General features: G+C 36.4%; 1 protein-coding gene across 1 annotated transcript in view; it reads right to left on the reverse strand.

Moving 5' to 3' along the window:
• kcnj10a (potassium inwardly rectifying channel subfamily J member 10a) overlaps positions 1–9,925 on the reverse strand; it is a 29,087-nt gene extending 19,162 nt beyond the window's left edge. The window contains exon 1 of the mRNA XM_077227582.1: positions 4,631–9,925. The gene's annotated coding sequence lies outside the window, so the exon portion shown is untranslated. The remainder of the gene's footprint in view (positions 1–4,630) is intronic.
• Between the last annotated feature and the right edge of the window lie 5,616 nt (positions 9,926–15,541).

Raw genomic sequence — 15,541 nt, forward strand, 5'->3', positions numbered from 1 at the left:
TTTCAAGCTCCATCACTAACAACTTTTGCTTTACTCTAAAAAAAGTATTTGGACACTTAAAGGGATAATTCTGACAAACATGATTTCCTCACTCTCAAGTTACAAACCTGTTTGAGTTTCTTTCTTCTGCTGAACACAAGGGAAGAACTTCTGAACAATCTTTATAATCAAACAGTTGTTGGATCCCATTGACTTCCATGTTTCTTTTTTATTATTATTATTATAATTCTATGGTTCCCCACAACTGTATGGCTATAAACTTTCTTCAAAATATCTTCTTATGTGTTCAAAAACTCATACATTTTTGAAACAACTTGAGGGTGAGTAAATGATTTTTGGGTGAACTATGCATTTTCTTTGAAACAAAAAAAAAGTTTAGTCAAAACCTCTTTGACTTTTTTAAATACATATAGGCTAAGATTTTAGATTCATAATTTAACAAAACATTTACATGTCCACGGTTCGCTATTTGTTAAGTCAATTAATGGTCGGTTACATGAACACTGCAAAAAAAATTGTTTCTGCCTTAAAAGTTTAAGTAGAATCAACTTGGATGGTTAAGTAATTTCAACTTAAATGACATTAAACTGACTTTAAAAAAAGAGTTGAATCTTGTATAACTGTGTAAATTGCTTAACTTATTTTGATGAGTTAACTCAATAACTTACTGATCATATACATTTTAAAGAAATAAAATATTTAATCTTTAGTAAGTGTAAAAGGGCATAATGCGTCATCTTTCATTTTGAAGCGTTTTTATTTGAAAATTATTTTATATTTATTTTGACAACTGTGTGAACTTGTGGAGAACTGACTTCATACATCCACTAAAAAACACAAAAACACCAGCTGATTCAAACACACTGATATGAAAATGATGGAGAAAAGTGTTTCTCCTAAGAAAAGAGAGGTCAGTCTTCTCTATTGTTTCAGAAGATTCCTAGTCTGCAATCAATTGAAACCTTAATATGAGTATATATATATGAGTATCTTAAAATCTCATTTGTTTATATAATATCACCCAGAGGCTTATATAAAGTATGTCCAAATTTACCTGCATGCATGTTACTTTACAGTAACCTCATGTAAACCAATATAGCAATTCTCAACTGCTTGATTGCTTGTATCATTGGGAAAAAAAAAATCGCCCAGCTGTAAACTGCTAAATGTGACTGTAAAGTGTGAAACACTAAGGCGTCTTAAACATTAACATCAGGTTTTTCTGTAAAGCTGCTTTGCAACAATGTGTGTTGTGTAAATTTATAAATAAATTTATTTATCACAACACGCATTGATGCAAAGCACTATATACATTTATTTGGCTCATTAAATTCTTACAGGATTAATGATCTGAGCAGCTATAAATTAATTTTACGGAGTGTCTGTTTAGCCTGCCTTGTTGGCAGAGGCTATTTACACTGACTCCGCCCACTGACGTCTGATTGGCCAACACAAGATTACAAAAGACGCTGGATTGTCAGTGCAAGGCTAAGGTGCGTGACAGAAAGTTTTGATGCAAATCGTTCGCGTCTCTGTTAACTCCCTTTTCCCACCCATATCAGATGGGTAAGGCATTTATTTTCAATAAAAATGAAGAAAATATTCGAAAAGTGGAAATAAAGTCTCTAACATGGTTTTTTTTTAAAAAGGTGTTTATCAGTTGGGGTTAGGATTAGGTCTAAGGAGGACTTTATTGTCCCAATAAGGCTGCACGAATTTAATAATAAATCCATTTTAATAAATATAATAATTTACACTATGTTAGTATTCCAAACCGTTTAATGTGCAACAATACTGAGGTGCAAATAGTATACGCCACTATTTATAAGTACAAATAGCATCTAACTATTTACACTTATTGCAAAGAAAATACTGCATTTTTTACATATTTTAAAAATTATTTTAGTGTGAATAGAATCATTTCACTATAGTGTAAATAGCCGCTGCCTTCATTTTATGGCTTTATACACTTATTGGATGTCAAACGATTGAATCATGTGCATCATCTGGGAATTTTAGGACAAACTGCGAATACAAAGTTAATATTTAAACAAAAGCATAAGTAAAAACTCCATTGAGTCTCCTGAAATGATCAAAACCTCTAAAATTCGATACGGACAGCGGCGATTTCTTAGAGAGGTTACACAAGGACTACGTTCGATCTCCCTCTCTAAAAATTTAAATGTCTAAGTGGTAGTTTAGTCTCGCTCAGCTTCTGCCTTCCGCACCAAATAAAATAAATAAATGAAATGAATGAGTACCAGGGCGATCTGATACGCTCTCCCCTCTCTGACCTCTCTCTCTCTCTCTGGACTCACACTGAGAGAATGAATAGGTATCTGTCTGGCTCTCTGTGCTCTGAATACTAACGCCGGCCGAGACCGAGACACGTGTTATGAGCGGAGTGTACACACAGCTGACCTTTGAACTCCGGCGAGTACGCGCCCACACGCGCGCGCACAAGTACAGTACATACAGCAGACACTGAATGTGTGTTTCTCATGCTCTCAAAGACCTTTTGATCTAAAGGCATAAATAAATGCTTGTACATTTAGCCTACGCAGGAATATTTTACTGTGAATATAAAGTGTCCAGAATACATGCAAACTCCTTCAATTCTACTTGGGGACCGGAGAATTCTGTCAGCATTTACATATTTCATTTTGTTATTTTATGACTTTATTGATGTCCTACAATGTGCAAAACAGTCCTAAAGAATAAGGAGGCGTATCCAGACTCATATGACACTCAAATACGCACTGATGTGAGCTGACGTGACTTCAAGGAGAGCGTCAAAAACCACACTTAAAGAAGCCATGATAGATTCACTGCGCAGTTTACAAACTGTCTTTGACTTTTTCTGTCACTCTTCCTCTCCTCCCTCAATCTCTTTCTTTCTCACTCCCTGTCCTGTATACACAAGAATCCTTTTGTTCGGAGATGAGATGAAAGAGACAAAAGCCACCATTGAAAAATACAACACTGCGTGTGTGTATGTGTGTGTGTGTGTGAGAGAGAGAGAGAGAGAGAGAGAGAGAGAGAGAGAGAGAGAGGAAGGAATGACATTGAGAGATGGACAGACTGAAAAACAGACCGGTATTAAAGTCTCTCATCAGTATTCTGTGGCTGTGCAAACTTTTACTTTCCTTTATTCACCAGATCCATCCAACTCTCAGTTAAAATGTGCTTGACGTCTTTGATCCAGTGCAAAGTGTTCTGGAAATCACTCTGCCAACAAATCGAGACACTTAACAGATCAACATTTCCTTGGCCATTTCCTTGATCCATTAACATTATGAACTAATCTATTGCGCATTATCTCTATGCACGCAGTCTAGTCTATTTATTTCATTAATAGCTTGGTTTAAATCTACACAATAACCAGGTTGAAATGAATGAGGGGGAAAAACAGACCAAAGAGGAAATCCAAAAACTTTGCCAGAAAGAGCCATGGGGAGCGTATCAGATCAGTTGAAAGAAAAAGAAGAAAAAAAGAAAAGACCCACGCAAAGTTGTTTTTCAGTCAAAGCCTAGGAAATGATTTGATAGTGGCAGATATGCCTCCTCTTTTATATCTCTGCATCAGTAAATGTTATTTCTCCACAGCTCGTGAAACAGAAGCAGCGTTATTTAATTGAGCGAACTGTAATTGTAAATTGAATTTAAAAGCTTTAAACACTAAAAGTTCTAGTTTTAAATCAATCTACTAGAACAAACCCTCAAACAAATCCTAATCCTACCCTAACCCTATAAGTACATGTTGTTAATTAATATTACTCAGTAATTGAATAATTACACTATAACAATGACACCTTAAAGTAAAGTGTAACCCATTATTTTACAGTATGTGTACTTGCAGTGTACTTCCCTAAGGAACTACTGGGTAATATAAGGTAACAACATGGGTTAAGGTTAGATTTAGGGGTAGTTCAGGGTTAGTTCCTAATTATTACACAGTTATTGTAATACCTGTAATACGTGCAGCGTGGGAAACAGGACTGTAAAATAAAGTGCTACCAAAAACCATGATATTTAAATGTCTAAAGTGTTGTTTCATTGCAGAAAAACGCATTCGACAAGACCAAAACCAATACCAGGCCAAAAAAAAAAAGGCATTTGCAAATTTCAATTTCATAGTCAAATTTTTCAGAAACGTTAAGTAAACAAATTGTTTTTTAGGGTAAACATTTTGCATTAAAATATACAAACTCAAATAAAACTAAATCAATCTAATATTGACTAATATAAGGAGAAAATGGCTAATTTTTGCTAATTAAATGACAAATTAAACATGTAACAGGACATTTGAACAACCAGTAAGCAGGCTAAACAACTTAATATTCAAAACATTATACTATTTGTACATTTTCACCCCTGGTTCTTATTATCAATGATGTATGTTTTTATAATAATGTATCTTGTTGAGATGCACCTGTTTCAAAGGTCTCATAAGGAGTTATCTACCTTGCAAGGATCGTTTTCAATCTCTTGACTTATTTGAGGATGAGAAATGTTGTTGGATTCAAAACTGCACATATTTCAAATAAACGCGATGCTTATGGCTTCATAAAGATGAACACAATCTCAGCACACAACCGCTAGGCCTCACAAGGTTTTCTTCAGCACTTACCTTTAACTGAGGACTTGAACGCAGAGCTCTATTTGTGATTTGCAACAGTTTACTCCTGTTTTCCGATGTCAGGACACATCAGAGGATAATTTGAGGAGAAAGTTGAGAAGGCGTTCAGAATGAAGATAAGCGCGTGCCTGACAACTTTGTCAACATCATCATCATCATCATCATCCGCGCCAGGAGAGTGACAAGCTGCGGAGGTCTCATAATTCTACATGTTAATATTCAATAAACAAATTTGATAGCCTAGTATTAACACTATTTTTAAAAATGCACTACCTAAACTGTCATGCAATCGGTCAAGCTAAAAATATATATATTTACAGTTGGTTCGACCCTAATAAGTTAAGTGTCAGTCGGTGCTCGTCCCGGTCGAATGTTACCGATTTATTATGTAATGCCCTTCTCTCTCTCTCTCTCTCTCTCTCTCTCTCTCTCTCTCTCTCTCTCTCTCTCTCTCTCTCTGAATCCTCCTCGCTCTCTTTCTATCTCTTCTCTTGTCTTAAGTGGAACTGCTCAATAAGTTTTGTTAGCAGCTCTATCTGAAAACTTTCGCCTCTCGTCTCAGTCTTGCCTTTCATTGTTGATGAAAATACGTGCTTTCAGCGCCTCAGCACTATTTAATTCATTAATTCAGTGGCCCTCCGCTCCTCCTCCTCCGTCTGTAAATAGAGCCCTTGTTGAGCTCCTCCGCTGTTCAGCCTTTGTCAACTTTTCTGCTTGATTTAAATATGTCGAAATGAACTAACTGCATGTTGCTATTGTTCGGACGACCCGTTTATTATTTATACATGCGACCTCGGATGTTGAATTTGTTCTGTGGCGATTTTTTCCCCCTTTATTTCTTTATTTAAGCGGAATTTGCGACTTTTAAAGTGACATGACTTTGAAGTCGATCCAAGTCCGCATGAATAACTGCGCAGAAAACAGGTGCAAACCTTTGAAAAGAGGCGCTGAAAGGGGTAGAGAAAAAGAATGACGAATTATTAAGTAGCTACTATTTTGTAGGCTAACACTATTTATTACTAACACTACAACTAAAAGAATAAAAGGCTGATAAAAATGTATGCCTATTAAAATTGTAGCCTAGCTAATTATTTAATTTAAGCATAATGTGGAGATTATTTTTTAAACCTTTTTTTAAGAAATAGCCTAGAGGGTCTAGATATTTTTTTTTCTAATTAAATTTAAAAAGAAATCTAATTAAAACTTGTCTATATAGGCTAAAGAATAGAATGGTATAGCCTTACATCGGCCAGTGTGTTAGGTCTTATTTTCACACACACAACCCAACGTTTGTGGGAGGAAAAATAGCCTAAATACATTTTTAAAGATCGAACTAATTTATGTCACATATTTCTTTGTTTGGGGGGAACATCTATTTTAACTGATCGCGTCATCAGAATGTATTCGCAAAAACGTAAAAATGGCGTCGCGCTTGATTTGAAGTTGAGGCAGCAGACAATGTAATAATGTGTATTTTTATTTTATAACAAAAGTTTTTTTTTTAAATACGGTTATCCATTTCACATAAAAGCTCTGTAGCGGTTTAATTTATGTTGAAAGGGTATTTGTCTTATAAAAACTAGGCTGAACAATAACAAGTGGCCGTCATACCAACTAATGAAATGTAATTATTTCTAAAGGTTATTTCTGAAGGCTGGACAACGTGCTGAAGCTTGTTGTGGCGGAAGTTAAATTTACCGCGTGCCCTATAGACTGAGCAGACACATTAATCCTCACGCGACGGCACGAGACTGTTGCCGGACTCTTTTTCACACGAGCATCAATCTCGAGTTCCCGCCCATCTGCCAAAGCGCGCGAATTTCTTGGGCCAGAGAGAACCTGAGGAGGGTTAAGTTTCAGTATTTATTTTGAGAATCAACGAAATCAAGACCTCATTACTTAAATAGGAAATCTACCCTAATCAGCATAAATAGCAAGGCTACATTAAAACAATTGTCCTTAAACGAAGTAGCCTAAGGTGTTCTCAGGTTGATTGAAACAGTTTTTGCCATTGAGATGTTGAGGAAAAAGTGTCCCAATCAACCTGAATCACCCAGTCAGGGATGTAAGATGCAAATGAGAGGATGTAGATAAACAAGAGAAGAAAGGATGGATGGAAAAGAACAGAATGAGGCGTAAAAGGAAGCAGAGGTGATGTAAGTCGGTCAGGACTCCTTTTGGCTCTGTCGGAAGAGGCTTTTTTCTCCTTGTTCCCTCTCTTTGTTGACCCTTTTCTCTGGCATCACACACCGCTTGTTAACTGAACACATGGTTCACTTGCTTTTTCCTACTCAACTTCCGTCCTTCTCTCTGTTTCTCCCTCAAGTGTCCCCTTCTGAGCCGTTGATATTCAATTCAGTATCATAGCCTTTCTGCAGTTCAGTTTATACCTCCTAAGCTGAACTTTATAGTTTAATGCCTTTGTAGTCCAGTTCACAAACGTACACACACACACACACACACACATACACCGAGCTTTGGGACTCTCATTCAGGATTTTTATTCAGAGAAAGAGGAAATATCTGGGATAGCGGTGCCCATCTTCTGTCCGAGGGAGCCGCTCTGTGAAGTTTTATGCCTTCCCAGTCAGGGAAGTTTTATTTGGACAATCAGCGAGGGAAGTTTTATTAGGGTAATAATCGGTGCTCTGACTGTGTTAACTCCTGTAACTCACAGCTGGCCTCATGGTTCAGCCAAGGGATTCTCCTCATGTTCTTCCATTCCTGCGATCAGCTCTCTGGTCTCTTGGGAACGCTTCGCTCTAGAGCCCTCCTGTGGCTGTAAACAGACCCTTCCATCCTCTGTAATATTAACTCAGGCTATGGCCTGGTTTCACAGACACGACTTAGATTAAGCCAGGATTAGACCTTAGTTCAATTAGGACATTTCAGTAGATTTATAAACATGCTAGAAAAACATTAGCATCTTGAGACAAAACAATGACACTGACATATTTAAAGATATATCGGGTTAAGTTGCTTTCAGATAAAACAGCTCAAACATGCATTTTAGTCTTAAGCTTTGTCTGTGAAACCGGAGGTAAATTTTCAATGTTGCATCATAATATTTTGTCTTTTTCTGACATAAGGGTATAGTTGACAACTTGGCATTAACAATTTTGGGAAGCACACATGCTCTGTGTTGTGACATGCAATACTCTAATAAACAGTATTTTGCCAATTATTTTATAATTGTTCATGCAGCAGCTTGGTCCACCAAATCCTCTGTCTTTATGGAAAAGCTCAGAAAAAGAGTTAAGAATGAATATCTCCAGTAGAGGGCGGCACTGCACAAATAATCTCCAGTATAGACTGAATCAAGAGTAGGCTACTTGGACAGGTATGACTATGTTTGTCTTAGCACACTAACGAACTGCGTACTATTTCTGCGATATGTAGGTACACTGCATATGCTATTTGCATTTAGAATGAATTTGAATAATTAGTTGTTGTTTTTTTTATAAGACTGAAAGGTTTTACACAAAAATGCGGGGGTGGGGTGGGGTGGGGGGGGGTCCTAAATAAATAAATGAGAAAATAGCTAACTAATATCATGATTTATTCATGCGACCCAGTAAGGTGTACCATGTTCATGGTTGCATGTTGCATACTGCTTCAGATACTTTTTTTTTTTAAATATATAAGTATATACTCTGCTATTTGAACACCCTGCCTCATAAACAGGATAATTGCACATCAGGTCTTGTCTGCCTCTTTTCACTTAAACATTTTAAAAGCGTTTAACAAGTAGGACCAGAATGACTGGATATCAAATGGGGCTTTGTTCATATTTCACATTTTTTTACCTGAGTTGGGATCAAAAAGGTGAAGCATTGAGGTACAAAATGTGAAAACTGCAGTAGCTTATTACCAGTGAGTGATGACTTCTGTTCTTCACATAAAACTGCTGTTTTTCAGTAGAATTGTGTTCTTCAAAACATTTCCTTTTTTGTTCAGTCGAAGAAAGTAAGTCATACAGTCCTGGAACAACATGAGTAACTTTTAACCAGTTTTTTTTATTCCATTCCAAATTATGTCAAATGCATGAGCTGAAAGCTGTTATGATTTATGTTAAGATTAAGAATCTTGCTGTAACACAGTCCATAAGACTGAAACATTCAATCCCTTCACTGTAACCATGATAAAATGCTCTTCATCCTGAGTTAAGAGTCTCCAACACATTCAAAGCGTTTGTTGTCTTTTTTATTGCATTTATCAGGCCATATCAGGCTTTCAATAACCAATTTTCAGCTGCCATCAGTTAGACGTATGTTAATACCCATTTCAGACATTAACACTTCCGAATTTTTATGTAAAGCTGCTTTGAAGCAATACATTTTGTCAAGTTCTACATAAATAAAACTGGCCTGACTTGATGTTATAAGAGTTCACATTTACAATGTCTTTTTAGGTTTGTTCTGCAGTTTCCTCCACGTTATTGATGACACATGTCCACTCATCTAGTTATGAGTTCAAGGAGAATCCAAGATTTATCTTCTTTCTCCTGAAGGCCTGTTAGTGTTTGAAAGGAAAAGGCAGCAAGATGATTTCTCACGTGAAGAATCAGACGATTGAGGTATTTAATTTCAAGTCATCTCTTTCTGCTTTTCTCAATACAACTGCTTTCTCTCTTTCTCGTGCAGGACACGGACAGGTTTGCATTTTGTCCTCAACTTGTTACACCTAATATGAAACGGCACGTCCCCTTAAATAGCTCATCTAATTTTAGGTTTCAGGAGGAGCACGTTACTTACAACAATAAAGACCTTCAAGCTCACTCTTGTGGATGTCGCCGGTTGCACGCATGACAGAGGGAGATTCTCCAGATATGTTCTCACATAACTCACTCTGATCTACAAAGATCGAATTTATGTCTGGGAGAAAACGAGAGCATGTACAATCTCTGACATCACGAACAACGTCAATGTCTCCTTCATTGACTAATAGAGAAAACTCTGTTCTTGTTAACAAAGCGTTAAGTCCAATGTGTTTTCCGTTAACTATATAACTTTCTTTCATTCTCTTCATTGATGTTAAAGGGGAGCTTTGATGCAAGTTCCTTGTTTTTTTTTTTTTTTTTATCCTTTATTTCCTTGGCATTCTATGAAAATATGTTGATACAATTAGAATGCATAACACATCAAACGAAAATAGGGAAATTATTATTACTAAATATTATTTACTTTACCAAACAAACCATTGAGAATCAAGAAGGTAATTATGAGGAATTCATGTTTAGTTTTGTTGATGACATTTTATGTATGTATTAGGCTATATGCATATAGTGTTCGCTAATATTCGCTATAATAGAGTTTGACATTGACTTAAGATTTCATTTCAATAGATGTATTTCCCCAAGCTAATAACACTTGCTATGGCCTTGGATAAAAACGAATGGCATTGTCAGACTCAGAATGCGGCTGAAATCGAGTTATAGGCCTACTTTTTATTTTAGTTAAGCATAACTCGCATACTGCCGCAACTTTTACAGTAGCATGGCATGATAAATGTAACTTTTCCATATTAGCTTAAGTTACCCGCTGCTCGTGTAGTGTGAGACTCGCGGTGAACTGCTGCACATAGCGCTGCAAACCACTTCATCTCCGCCCAAATAACATTTTTTATTATTGTAAGTGGCAATAGTGTATAAATGTATTGTTATCTATACTATTTATAATAATAATTGTTATTATTTAGCCTACAGTTTTCAGAGAGGGGCACAATACTTGAGACAAAAGGGGGCAGGGGCTTGAGTTCCTGCCCCTGTGCACGCCACTTCTATCCACTATCGTTTTGTGGGGTCGACAGCTTTAAAAATCTTATTTCTGTGTTTTTTAGCTTGTTTGCTGTAAACAGCTTTTAGACATTGTTATATTTTTTGTTATAAGTCAGAAATGACAAGGAGGCAGCTTCTTGCAATGTAACGTTAATGGAGACGGTTGGATTAACTTTTAGCAACTTTTGGAAAGTGACTCTAATCCAAACAATATGCATAAAAAGTGGCTAAATAGACTGAGCGGTTCATTCACAATTCCTTAAAGGGATAGTTCCCCCAAAAATGAAAATTCTGTCAGTATTTACTCTCCCTCATGTTGTTCCAACCCCGTAAGACCATCGTTCATCTTCAGAACACGAATTAAGATGTTTTTGATTGAATCTGAGAGCTGGATCACTCCTCTATAGGCTCCTTAAGGGATTGACACTTGCCAGCCACGAAAAGTTATTAAAGACATCGTTAAAATAGTCCAAGTGACAGTAGCTCAATCTTAAGTTTATCAAGCGACGAGAATACTTGTGCGCAAAAACAAACAAAATAACGGCTTTATTTCAACTATTCGTTTAAAGTTAGCGTAGTGTGATTGCGTAGAGCTACGTCACACGTAGGCTCACTATTTGCCGACGCTGGTCATGTGGGTGATGCGTGTGACGTACAACAACAGATCATACGCTATTATACTAGTGAAATGACTCGAGGCCCAGAGAGAAGGAAATGAATAGTTGAAATAAAGTCATTATTTTTGTTTTGTTTTTGCGCACAAAAAGTATTCTCGTCGCTTGATAAACTTAAGATTGAGCCCCTGTAGTCACTTGGACTATTTTAACGATGTCTTTAATAACTTTAATAAGTTTCAATCCCTTAAGAAGCCTATGGAGGAGTGATCCAGCTCTCAGATTTAATCAAAAATATCTTAATTCGTGTTCCGAAGATGAACGAAGGTCTTACGGGGTTGAACAACATGAGGGTGAGTAAATACTGACAGAATTTAAATTTTTGGGTGAACTATCCCTTTATGATCGCTGTGAAAATGTGGAAATTGCTGTGAAAACCGGAAGACAAAATACAACGAGCGCAGGGGCGGGGGCCACGGGGACACATAAGGTTTATATAGCCAGGCACAGAGGCTGCGGCCAGCAGTAGCCTATAGCCTATATTCACTTTTTTGGTAAAATATTTTTAACACACTTAGTTTCATGTGTAGTTTCACTGGTTAATAAGAAAATAGCCTACATAAAATTTTCAAAAGTGTTTACCTTTTCAATATCAATGTTGAATTTAAAAATTAAAAAAATTCTGATCATGAAAAAGTGTTGTTTGTATTACATTTACAAATGCTGTATATATATATATATGTATATATATACAAATATATTATATATATATATATTATTTATATATTTATATTATTTCTATTATTTCAAATAATATCTAAGTATTACATAATGGTGTAGTTTTGTGCTGCAATTACTAATGACGTCATAGCGCAATCGATTTGTTGCTAAAAGTTGCTAAATGACATTGTGAAGTCTTCATTTAGCATCTTTTAGCAACAAATGGATCTGCCTTTAGCAACTTCCCCTGAAAATTAGTTGGGGCATTTTGAGCTAAAACTTCACATACACAATCCGGGGACATCTGAGGCTTATTTTGCATCTTGTAAAAAGGGGCATAATATATACCCATGGCGCTTTTAGGCAAAGTATCTCTTTGTTATGAATGAATAAGCCCTTTTAGAATTGAACAATGGGATTTTTGTCTTTGAGTGTGTTCATTACATCTGCAACCCAACCGATCTCTAAACCTAGAATTCAATGACTTACAAAAAGCATAAAGCGTTATGCAATAGTAATGGAATAAAACAGTCTGTAAACTCAGAGTTGAGGGAGGGACATGCAGGACATTCAGTTTTATTCTCAAAGTGATACGAAACGCCACCATCATCACACCACCCCCTGTGTGCGCCAATTGCTGGTGTGCGGCACACACAGTTCCTGCACTTCACATCTGTACTGTGCATTGATCAACCTGTACCAGGGCCTTGGCCTAAATATTTCCTAAAATAAACAGTGTCTGCACGCCACAATATGTCAGCGGCTGCCCATTATTCTCTCATCAGATGTCTCCATTTGGAGTTTAGAAATGCTAAAATGACGGCTGTGTTCTTGTGATGGTCTGAGTTTCATAATAGATTTGTTGCAAAAGTGTAAATTCCAACTATCTTCCATTGTTAACCAAGTCTAATGTGGAAAGTGTTTTATGATGTAGACAAAAGAATGCCTTATTGATAAAGCTTATCTTATCGTGGCTTATCACCCATTTCCTGTCTTATTTCTTTTTCTTGTTATCCCACTGTTTCTTATAAGGGTGATAAGAGATAAGGATGGAGGGATGGCTTGTTCTAGAAGGGAACGGGTTCCACAGTGTCCACATTCTGATAGTAGTTGGCAGTATGGGATGACTCAGTGAAAAATTTCTCATAAGACTGATAAAGCACAACAACATCTTCAGGAAAACTTAATTAGCTTCATGGGAAAGAGTTTAATAAGAAAGATAATACTTGAGTTAAATCCCCTTTCCTTTTACATCACTTTCATAATGTTCATAATTTCCTCATATGTTGCTCAAAATGTTCTTCCTCTTCTACTTCTTATTCTAGAGATGCCAGAAGTTTTTTTCAGTTCAAATATTCTAAATTAAATTCACAAAAATGCCAAACAGAAGCAGTTCAGCAATGACTTCTGTACCCGTTTGTATCTACTAAAGTTCTGTGTGTTTGCTGCACAGGAAGTTCAACATTTAAAAAGTCATTCACGAAGTACTGTGAGAGAAAACTGAGGTTAAGCCTACATTTACTTTGATCTGAGTCCAAATACGTTTGGCTGTCAATTTCTGCAGGTAAACCGACCCAAACACACATTACATAACATTTTAAAACACATTCAACCGTGTTTCACAGTACCACTATATCACTCTTTAAAAAAATGTTCTATAGAGTTCTAAATGGAACACTGAGGTTCTTGACTCAATTTTAAAGAACCTTTCATGCCAAAAAGGTTCTATAATGAGAAAGGTCTTAAATGATATTCATGTTTAAGAGGTGATATATGAATGTGAGCTGTTTAAATGTTTATAAAATTGAATTAAAATTAAAACAAAATGAATGAATTAAAACTAAAACCATAAATTGATGGGAACTCCCTAAAAAGTTGTATAAACAAAGCTGACAGAACCCTTTATGGTTCTAGAACCCATACAGAAGATTCTTACACGACTGCAGATTACACAAAAACATCTCAATGCTTGTCAGTTCAGGAAGCAACACATTAAAGGATGTGACTCATGTCTTGGGTTGTATATTTCCTAACTTTGACGAGACCTGATCCGGTGCTTTGGTGCAGGACAAAAAGATTCGGATTCTGTAGTCATGTGCTTGTGTGTCAGTCTGTATCATAATCAGACAAGGTCAAAGTTGAAGCCCAGGGCCGTTGCAAGATCGGTATCATTTGAATTGGAAGATAGTTATAGAAGAAGATACTAAGAAAGTAAGATAGTTAACTGCTAGTGGGTCAAACTAGTTCTCAGCCTAAGTTTATGCAACTGGCCACACTGTTTCTTCTCGCGACCGAACTCTTCTCAAATGCTGCATCTACGCCATTGTGTTGGATTATAAAAACCTCATATTCTTGTGTGTGTGGCAGTTAGTCAGGCTCAGAGAAGTAAAGCTAACCTATTAAACCCACACACGCATTCCACACACTCTCTCTCATTACGAATAATGGGGTCGCTGTGTCTGATGACGACACATGTGACTTTCATGCACACTCCTGGTCTGAAGTGAGGTATATTTTGCGATTATCTGGCGTGGATGATGTTATTATCTGTGCAGTTCGTTGCATAAAGATTCATGTGTTCATTCAAGACTGATGCTGATTAAAGCAGCTTCTTTAAACTAAAAAAGAAACAAAAACTAAAAAAAACCAGTAAAATAACATGGAAAGTAGACTTTGCTCAGACAGTGTTTAGATGTGTAGGCCTTCAAATAATGTTTACAATTCATAAAAGTGAGAAATGACAAGGGCCCCCTGCCCTGACCTTGTTCTGCAGAACTTGTTGCTCAATGAACTTGGCATCGTGACAGCTATGGGAACATTTTTATTGATTCCTACATGGGCTCTGGAGGAAAAGGCTCAATTGTTTTGTGGCATCATGATCCAGAGAGGCCACGCGATTGGTCAGGATGCAGGCGTGTCAGCTTGTTCAAGGAAATATCATTCTCTTCCTCATGTTTTTGGGTGGAGTCACAATAGAGACTGAGACGAAAACAAGTGCCCTTAACCTTGCAATCATACCCTAGTGCAAAAAACACTAAAATCTATTTACTAAGTACACTACAAATTCATTAACATATTTACTGGCTTATCACTTGAGACTTACTAATATAAAAATTATAATTAAGCTTTATTTGGAGTAGGGTGATATCAGGTAAAATAGGCCATTTTAGGTTTGGGGGTCCCAGCCACTCTGGAATTTAGAGCCAATGACTGCAAAGGATTTCAAACTGTTGTCATAACTGTGCTTGACAAGTAACAGGTGATTTGATTGGTTTATGGTTGCTATGGTGGGGGGGGGGGGGTGGATAATTCAAATCAAGACTACACCAGAAAGCTGCATGGTAAGTAGCCTGTCATACCAAATCTAACTTAATATTATAAGGATGATAAATAAAAAAACAAACATGCACATAAAAAACTATGCATAATATCTGTCTTGATGGCATCAATCAGAAATAATGTTGTTAGTTTGGTATATGAACATATTGTTTGAAAAAGTTCAGTTTCTTCCCACAGTCCATTTCCCTTCTGAACAGTTAACATATCTCCCAAGGCATAGGCCTGTAAGTGCAATTCTCCCACTCTTTAGTGCAATATATTAAAAATTCAGGTGATATTTACATTTATATTTATTCATACTATTCAAAATACTGTAAATATGTTCATAATCGGTATCTGTAAATGTTTATTCTGCCAAAACCCAACTGTGACCATATATTTTTATACTATTTTCATATTTTTTTTATCATTTTATTTGTAGAATTTGTATTACTATGTTTCTTGTTGTATCTGT

The sequence above is a fragment of the Siphateles boraxobius genome, unplaced genomic scaffold, assembly GCF_051911475.1.
Source record: "Siphateles boraxobius isolate OS27281-9 unplaced genomic scaffold, OSU_SipBor_1 130, whole genome shotgun sequence".
In the NCBI taxonomy this organism is placed as follows: Eukaryota; Metazoa; Chordata; class Actinopteri; order Cypriniformes; family Leuciscidae; genus Siphateles; species Siphateles boraxobius.